This window comes from Pinus tabuliformis, chromosome 2_1, assembly GCF_031772625.1.
Source record: "Pinus tabuliformis cultivar Carrire ecotype Pingquan chromosome 2_1, CPIR1, whole genome shotgun sequence".
Classification (NCBI taxonomy): Eukaryota; Viridiplantae; Streptophyta; class Pinopsida; order Pinales; family Pinaceae; genus Pinus; species Pinus tabuliformis.
In genome coordinates, this window is record NC_142299.1 from 974,522,322 (window position 1) to 974,532,233 (window position 9,912).

A 9,912-nucleotide genomic window follows, 5' to 3' on the forward strand; every position below is an offset into this window, starting at 1 on the left:
CCATTAAATATGGAAGGCTGAACCTATCAAAGGCATTTGTGATATCTAATTTTATAATGATTCCTTTTCTCTTAACTTTGCATGCTTGTATGGATGGCTTTCTATACAATAATTACATTGTCAATAATTTGCCTGCTAAGCACAAAGCCTCCCTGATTTTCAAATATTATTTCCGAGAGCACTTTCTTGATTCTATTGGCAATTATTTTAGTAATAATCTTGTAGGAGGAGTTGCAGAGGGAAATAGGGTAGAATCTATTAAAGGTGGATGGATTGGGTTCTTTTGGGACTAGAGCCAGATAAGAGGATTTTGTATTGCTTCCTATTTTTTTATTTTTTTTAAACATTTCTCACCATTCTTAGAAAATCATTTCTTATTATATTCCAATGTTGCTTGTAGAATGCTATTGTGAAACCATCTAGCCCTGGGGCCTTGTCTGGATGGAGGCTCCATATGGCTGCAACTACTTCCTCTTCTGAGATCTCTTTGTTTATTTCTAAATTTTGCTCTTCTTTTCTTTTATTTTTTGTGTGCTGAAGGAAGCTTTCATGATCTGTTGTATCTTCGCTGGTTGTGAGGAGGTTTTTGAAATGATTATGAGCTGCTTTTTTCAACTCCTCTACTCCTTTTATCTCTTGCCCATCAACTTGGATTTTATCTGTCTGATTTCTTGCTCTTCTTATTTTGATTGTGTTGTGGAAGAAGGATGTATTTTTGTCACCTACATTAAGCCAAAGGCTTATGTATTTCAGTCTTGCCTCTTCTTCCTCTTTTCTATTTTCCCTGTATATTTCCCAAAATATCTCCTTCTCTTTTAAATAATCTTGTTTTTCCTCCTCTTTGTTTTCTTTTTCCTTTTGCATGCTGTACATTTTTATTTGCAGCTTTGTTTTTTTTTGGATTTCATTCTCTCTTGCCCATAACTTGAGCTTAATTCTCAAATTTTTTAGCTTTGTTTCCCAAACATATTGAGGTGATCCTGTAATTCTTGGTGCCCAAGCTTCTGTGATTTGGTTCTTGAAGTCTTCATTGTTGTCCCATATTGGGCTATATTTAAATGGAAGAGGTCCTTGATTTTCCATTTTTCCCAATATAATTTCCACTGGCTTGTGATCGGATGCCGTTGTGTGAAGAATTTTAGATTTTATCGAGTTGTAACCTGATGCGATGTTTTCTTGGACCAATATTCTATCCAGCCTTTCCTTTATGTTATTTTTTCCAACTCTCTTATTGCTCCAAGTATATTTCCCATTGCTTGGAGGGAAATTAATTTGTGCTGCTCCATTATTGTTTCCAAGGCATCCCTGGATGGATCTGCATGATATATCCCTCCAAACTTCTCTTCTATATTTCTAACCAGATTTAGGTCCCCTCCAAGGATTATTTTCCCATTTTGTATTTCAGTTAGAGTTTCCTTTAAAGTGATCCAGCATTTCTCTTTTTCCCTGTAATGATTTGGTGCGTATATATTGATGAAACTGTACTGCTCCTTTGTACTTGTTTGCTTTAGATCTGTTTGGATCCAATGTTGTTCCTTTTTTTGTAGTATCATTTCCCATTCTCCTTTTTTCCAGATCATACAGATTCCTCCTCAGGCTCCTGTAGCCTGTATTGCTGCTCCTTCATAATTTTTTGGTTTTTTAATCATTCTTTTAGTTTCTTGACGATTTAAATTTGGTCTCCTAAATCATGAATCTGTCTAGGGATTCTTTTACTAATATGTCCCTTGTTGCATTTTCTTTGAAAGTTGATCCCATTCCACGACCATTAATGAAACTAAGCAATGTTGACAAAGATGAGGCTAAACAATTTAATTCAAATAACAGTTTATAAAAAAGAACTAAACCAGATCAACATCTTAACTAGAAAGATCACTTTGTTTAGTTGAAATTCCTAGGATGTCTGTGAGTGTCTCCAAAAGTGTCAGACTTTAAATGGAGACTTTACGGATTTCAACATTTAAGGATTAAATTTCATTGAAACAAAAGTAATTCAATGCACTTTGTAACTAGGTCCAAGAACACAACTAAGGCTACCCTCAACAATGAAACAACTTGCAAAATTATCTTGTCTTCCCACTCCAAACCAAGGATGTTTGTGGTCACTACGAATAACAATAATGACAAACATGAGGCTAAACAAATTAATTCAAACAACAATAACTATTAGATCAACATCTTAACCAGAAAAGGAACCAAGTGTCACTTTTTATAGTTGAAATTCCTCCTAGAGCTTCCTTCATGTCTGAAGAGTGCTAGATATAGGAATAACAACAATATTGACATTAGATCTCTAAGTTTCCAAAGAACACAAATGTGAATTCAAGGATAGCCCCAAATAAAAAAAGCAATGTAGAAGTTTATGAAGCATTAAAGTGAACAATAAGTAGAAGGGTCTACTCATAGTACCAAAAAAAGATGGAAACCTAGGGAAAGCAAGAAATGCAGAAGTTTATGGAGCACTACAGTCAACAATAAATAGATGGGTCTCCTCAGATGATAAGAATGTAGAAACCCAAACAATATTTTTGGAAAATTGAATACTAAAAGCATGAAAATATGTGAGTAGAGGCAGACATGATAATGATATCAAAAGGAATGAAAATGGTGGAGTTTTGAATCATTTGTCATGCAACCTAAAAATAAACTAAATACAGAAAGAAGGTAATGGAGGAGCAAAATAAGTTATGAACGGGATCCCATTTGAATCAAAGTGTCAAAAAGCCTTTCACATATATCTTATGATGTAATTCATATATCTATGCAAGTTAACATTTTTGTGGATGCACTTGCATTGTCGGATCTAGATTTGTTGTATCGAAGAAAAAATATAAATATTGTTCAGATCTTGGTACTTATAAACCTAATGAAACTAAACAATATTGACAAACATGATGCTAAACAACTTAATTCAAATAACGGTTTATAAAAATGAATTAAACTAAATCATCTTAACTAGAAAGATAACTTTGATTAGTTGAAATTCCTAGGATGTCAGTGAGTGTCTCCAAAAGTGTCAGACTTTATAATTTCAACACTTAAGGATTAAATTTAATTGAAACAACTGTAAGCCAATGCACTTTATAACTAGGTCCAAGAACACAGCTAAGGCTACCCTCAACAGCTAAACAACTTGAAAAATTACCATATATTCCCAATCCAAACCTAGGATGTCTATGGTCACTATGAATAAAAATAATGCCAAACATGAGGGTAAAAAAATTAATTCAAACAACAATAACTACCAGATCAACATCTTAACCAAAAAAGGAACTAGGATAGTGCCAAAGAAAACAAGCAATGCAGAAGTTTATGAAGCATTACAGTCAACAATAAGTAGAGGGGTCTTCTCATAGTCCCAAAATAAGTTGGAAACTAGTAGTAGTTTTCCAAGTACAAATACAGTCATGGTATTTTAAGTGTAAAAACAAGTTATCGAAACAAAAATCACTGATAATTTTGAAGACATACAACAAATTCATTTTATAGATTTGATTTTTCAAGGATACTAACATACATGGTGATAATTGCCTGTAATAAAGCATAAATATTTTTGGCTTGCATGAAAGCATAATTTTAAAATATTCTTAACTAAATGCATGCAATAATTCTGTAGGTTGTTGCATCTATAGAAAGAGTCAGTTATGTTTCTCATACAAGGAGAAGTGGAAGGAGAGTTACAAGGGGTGCCTACCTTCGATACCCTTCATCAGATGAGGACAGGACAATTGATGTGAATGTCAACAACGCCCCAAGAAACATTTTTGAGGATAACCATATGACTAAAGCTGATTTTGTCACACCATCACCCACAGTGCCACCATCAACAACAGTCCAAGGGGCAAGTTCAACTAATTATCAGCGTTATAAAAGGTTGGAAAAAGGAAGAAATTTTAGTTGCAATTGATGACATAGAGTTTAATGGATATTCAGTTCAAGCATATATGAAAAACATGCTATTCCTCCCTCATCAATACATTATTGGATAAATGGGATGACTCATACAAATCGTAGAGTCTTACGATTATGACTGAAGAGGAGGAGGCTGAGGTGTTTGAGTGGTGTAAAGAAATGGCCCAATTTAGAAATGGGCTAGAGTTGATACAACTCAAATCCACAGTTGCTAAAATCTATTAAGGGTGGCCAAACCCATTCAAAGATGGGTTTCCTGGTAAATCATGGTGGTTTGGGTTTAAAAAAAGGCACCTGAACCTTGTATTGCATACAAATGAGGGCCTTGATAGAGACATAGCATTAAATTTGCACCCTGCAGTTGTGTGTAAGTTCTATGACATTGTTTATAGTGCTTATGATAAACATTCTTATGGTGAAGACTATATATGGAACTGTGATGAAACAGGTTTACAAGAAGGAAGGAATTTTGGCATGCTGGTAATTGCTAAGAGAGGGAGTCGAAATGTGCCACAATTTTTTCCTAAGAGTGGGGAGTGGATAACTATTTTATGTCTTGTCAATAAAATTGGTACTTCAATCCTAGGATTTTATCTATTCAAAGGTAAAAATCAACTGAAAAACTATATACAAAACTCTGAACCAGGTGCATGCATGGATGACTAAAGAACTTTTCTTAAATTGGCATTGTCACTTTGTTGCATCTGTACCAGGTGGTTTCTCACCTAATAACATACACCTATTGAAATTGCATGGCCATGGAAGCCACATGGTTGTACAAACAATTGAGGAAGCAAACAATTTGGTCATCGACCTGTTAACATTGCTCGCTCATACCACTCACAGATTGCAACCCCTTGATGTTAGTTTGTTTGGCCCTTTCAAGAACTATTTTAGGTCAGAGTGTGCTAAATGGATGGCAAAGAATCTTGGTGAAAAGGTTCAAGCTAGTAGAGGTTACAAGTAAAGCGTTTAAAAGGGCTCTGACACCATCAAATATCAAGCCTGGGTTTATGAGGATAGGAATCTAGCCACTGAATTATGACGCTCTTATGCATGATATTGGTTGTAGCCATGTGTTTCATGTGGATGGTCAGGAAGAAGGGCATATCCAAACAGATGTTGAAGTGCAAGAAGTAGATGAACATGATGATGTGGTTGTAGTGGGTCATATGATTTCCCTCTCTCAAGGACACTTATATGGTGATGACAATGAAACTGTATGTGAAACACAGTATAATCATGGACAAATTCACAGTAACGTGGAGGTCGTTTTACCAACTCAAGAACATGAAACTTATGTTGTTGATATTATTAATGACATTGTTAAACATGAAGTTGATAATGACCAATTGACATTCCCAACCCACGAAACCCCATCATCATGGCTGAAAGAAGCCATGATCAATTTGAACGAACATAGTGTCTCAACAACCAATGAACAAAGCATGAACATGCCTTCACAATCAGCATAATTGAACAATGAAATTGTTCATATTTTTGTGGACAATAGATCAATGGAAGAAGATGAAGTGCATAACGAGGCATCAAATGAAGATAACAATATAGTTCAATCAGTTATCTTGGATACTAAAAGGGAAGTACCAAGCAATGACATGCAGGTGGGAGGGGTGGAGAATTAACTTGGTCGGTTCCTAAAGCTACGAGTAGAGAGAGTATCAATGAAAAAAGAAAAGTACCCTGGGTAGTCTTCATTTGGGCTAAAGTTCATAGTTACTCACCTCAGAATACTATACAAACCTATTAGTTGAGTTTGAAAAAAGAAATTTGAAATTCAGGAATTAAAACAGAAAAAGAAGGATCTAGCCAAGGAGAAGAAGACAACAAGGATTGTTGCAGCACAACATTGAGAAGATGAAATGCTTGAAAGAGATCAAGCAAGGAAAGAGAAGGACCAACAAAAACAATGGCAAGATAGGAAAAGGAATCAAGAAAGGCACAACAAATTCTTGAAAAGGAACAAGGGATGATCAATATGGTTGACAATGATGCAAGCACAGCTGATCAAACCAGGATTATGTCAAACACATTGGACAATATTGCAGATAATACACTATTATTCCAAGACCTCATAAACATTCAAGTGCTTCACTATCAAAATTAGGGTTTACCCACTTGTCTTATTCCTATCAGAGGAGGTGTCAATTCTATGTATGCTCATCATACACTTCCACTTAATGCAGGGGTTAGTAGTACAAATGTGAGGTATGGGTACTCAATTTTGCCATGTTTGGAAGGTGAAAATTTGACTAAATCATATGGCAACAATCAACCATTTTCTAATCAATGCTTTTTAGGTAGGCCAACCTACTTGGCTCATGCAGGTAACTAAGGGAGTTGTGGCACTTAAGATTCTCAAGGCCATAAAGAATAGGGGTGTCATATGTTTTTGGTTGTAACCACATTATGATATGGATTTTGGATGCATTGTCTATTTTTCTTGTCACAAAAATATTTTGGCTTACAACCTAGGTTTTATTTCATATTGTTTGTGGCATTGTAACCAAAATTCATTTTAGAAGGAACATCTATTGTCTATTATAATGTAGAAATCTTACCTGAGAATGAAAATGGGATTTTATGTTATTCCTCTACGCACCAAATGATTTACAACACATTTATAACTAAGTTGTAAATATGATGAAAAACGAGTGAATAATGAAATCTTGAACAAGTCACTCATTTTAATATGAAATTTCCATAAAACAGTGAACAGTAAAAGTACCTAACCTCAAACCCCATATGAAACCTCATCCATTGTAAGTTAACTTAAAAGACAAACAGAGTGCATGTGCATTGAAGCATCAACAATCCAAATAAAACCTAAGAATGCAAATGGGATTTTCTATTATTCCTCTACACACCAAATGATTTACAACACATTTATAACTGAGTTGTAAATATGATGACAAACAAGTGAATAATGAAATCTTAAACAAGTCACTTATTTTAATATGAAAATTCCATAAAATAGTGAATAGTAAAAGTACCTAACCTCACACCACATATGAAACCTCATCCATTGTAAGTTAACTTAGAAGACAAACAGACTTCTCCAAGCATGAGTAAAATACAAACCATGGAAAATAAAATTGAAAAATAGCTAAAGCCGAAAAAATTAGCCACTAGAACAAAATAAATAAGAATTGATGAGCTGGAATAATGGATAATTAATCTAGGTGCTAACCCTAAATATGTGAAGTCACTACAAGATTTGGTCAAAACCAAAGACATTCAAATCCTAAAATTAAACGAAAATCTAAAAATACCAAATAATTCCCATGTTCAAGCTCCTAAATTGCAAGCAATATAAAAACAAAATGTTCAACTCCTATAGTAGATTCTTGAAATGATTAATCATATTGAATTATATGAGCAATAGATTGAGGTTCTAAGGAAGGAGAAAATTGAACATATATGCAAAAGATATTCATCTTCTCAACCTTCAATACTAATAGACCCATCTAAAGAGTTAGCTAAGATATTGTTAGATTTGAGCCTCAAGAGATTGAGGTTGATAATTTTAAGAGAATAATTACTATTAAAAATGATAAGTTAGATATTTTTAAAGAGAAAATAATGCAAAAAGTTGGAATTATAATTGAATTTCAGAAGACTAAAATTAAATTGCAAGGACACTTAGAAAAGATATAGGGAAAATATAATTATAAATTTTTTCAACTCTAAAATTTGGGAAAAATTGAAATCCCTTAGAGTTAATGACTACAATGATCATGGAGAAAATTAAGATTTGACAAAAAAGAATCCGCTCCAACAAGCTCAAAAAACTTGTAATGTAATTAAATGAAGCATTGAACATTTTAGGAATAAGTTCAATAATATGGGAGAAATGGTTATACCAACTTGTGTATTTTTCTCTTTTTATAAAATATAGAACTTGAAATTGATTAATATAGAAAAGTTACATACCTATTAGTTTCATATTCACAAAGAACCTAACATTCCATACATCAACAAATATGGAGACAAAGCAATAAAGAATTTCCTCAAGATGGCAAGATACAATAGGACAACTTAGATCCATCTAATATAAACTCAAGAAGACAATAGACTAAATATAACCATAACCAAAACCATTTCCAAAATGACATAAAATCTAGATTTCTCCACAAACTAGATGCCACAAAGGAATGAAACAACAATACACAAGTACATTCATTCCAACCCAAACATATTTTAACTGTACATTCGTTGCAACCCAAACATTAAGTGCAATTACATCTTTTAATTGTAAGTGTCATAGAAGAAGGAATCGAAAATGAATTTCACAGACTAATGCAGTCACTACTTTTAAAGTATTTGTCTAAGAAGTTCGAATGTGAAATCTCTGCATATTATAGCAAACTCTATTCCAAACAATACATAAATTGCAGTCCTTCTACTGGCCACTGCATATGTTACCAAATTTTGGGATAAATTAAAATCCCTTAGAGTTATTGCTTACAATGATCATGGAGAAAAATAAAAAATTGACAAAGAGGAATCCACTCAAGCTAGCTCAAAAAACTTGTAATGTAATTAAAAGAAGCATCAAAATTTTTAGGAATAAGTTCAATAATATGGTAGAAATGACTATACCAACTTGTGGGTTTTTCTCTTTTTATAAACTGTAACACTTGACATTCATTAATATAGAAAAGTTACATAGCTATTAGTTTCATATTCTCAAAGAACCTAGCATTCCATTCATCAACAAATATGGAGAGAGATCAATAAAGAAGCTCCTCAAGATGGCAAGATACAAAAGGAAAACTTAGATCCATCTGATATAAACTCAAGAAGACAACAGACTAAACCTAACCAGAACCAAAACCATTTCCAAAATGACATAAAATCCATATTTCTCCACAAACCAGATGCCACAAAGGAATGAAAAAACAATACACAAGTACATTCGTTCCAACCTAAACATCTTTTAACTGTAAATTCCTTCTAACCCAAACATTAAGTGCAATTACATATTTTAACTATAAGTGTTATAGAACAAGGAATTGGAAAATGAATTTCACAAATTAATGCAGCCATTGCATTTAAAGTATCTATCTAAGAAGTTCAAATGTGAAATATCTACATATTATCACAGACTCTATTCCAAAAAATGCACAAATTGCGGTCCTTCTACTAGCCACTACATATGTTACCAAATTTTGGGACAAATTAAAATCCATTAGAGTTAATGACTACAATGATCATGGAGAAAATGAAAAAATTGACAAAGAGGAATCTGCTCCAACAAGCTCAAAAACCTCGTAATGTAATTAAAATAGGCATTGAACATTTTAGGAATAATTTTTATAATATGGGAGAAATGGTTATACCAACTTGTGGATTTTTCTCCTTTTATAAACTGTAGCACTTGAAATTAATTAATATAAAAAAGTTACATAGCTATTAGTTTCATATTCACACAGAACCTAGCATTCCATACATCAACAAATATGGATATAGAGCAATAAAGAAGCTCCTCAAGATGGCAAGTTACAAAAAGACAACTTGGATCCATATGATATAAACTCAAGAAGACAACAGACTAAATCTGACCACAACCAAAACCATTTCCAAAATGACATAAAATCCAAATTTCTCCACAAACCAGATGCCATAAAGGAATGAAACAACAATACACAAGTACATTCATTCTACCCCAAACATATTTATTTGTACATTCGTTCCAACCCAAACATTAAGTGTAATTACATCTTTTAACTGTAAGTGTTATACAAGAAGGAATTTGTTACCCTTGCCTTACATTTACTGAACTACTATACAACTTCTCACCTTCAGAGCTAGACATGTCAGCCCTAGAACACTTACTGTATTTAGCTATTAGTTTCATATTCACAAAGAACCTAGCATTCCATACATCAACAAATATGGAGACAGAGCAATAAAGAAGCTCCTCAAGATGGCAAGATACAAAAGGACAACTTAGATCCATCTGATATAAACTCAAGAAGA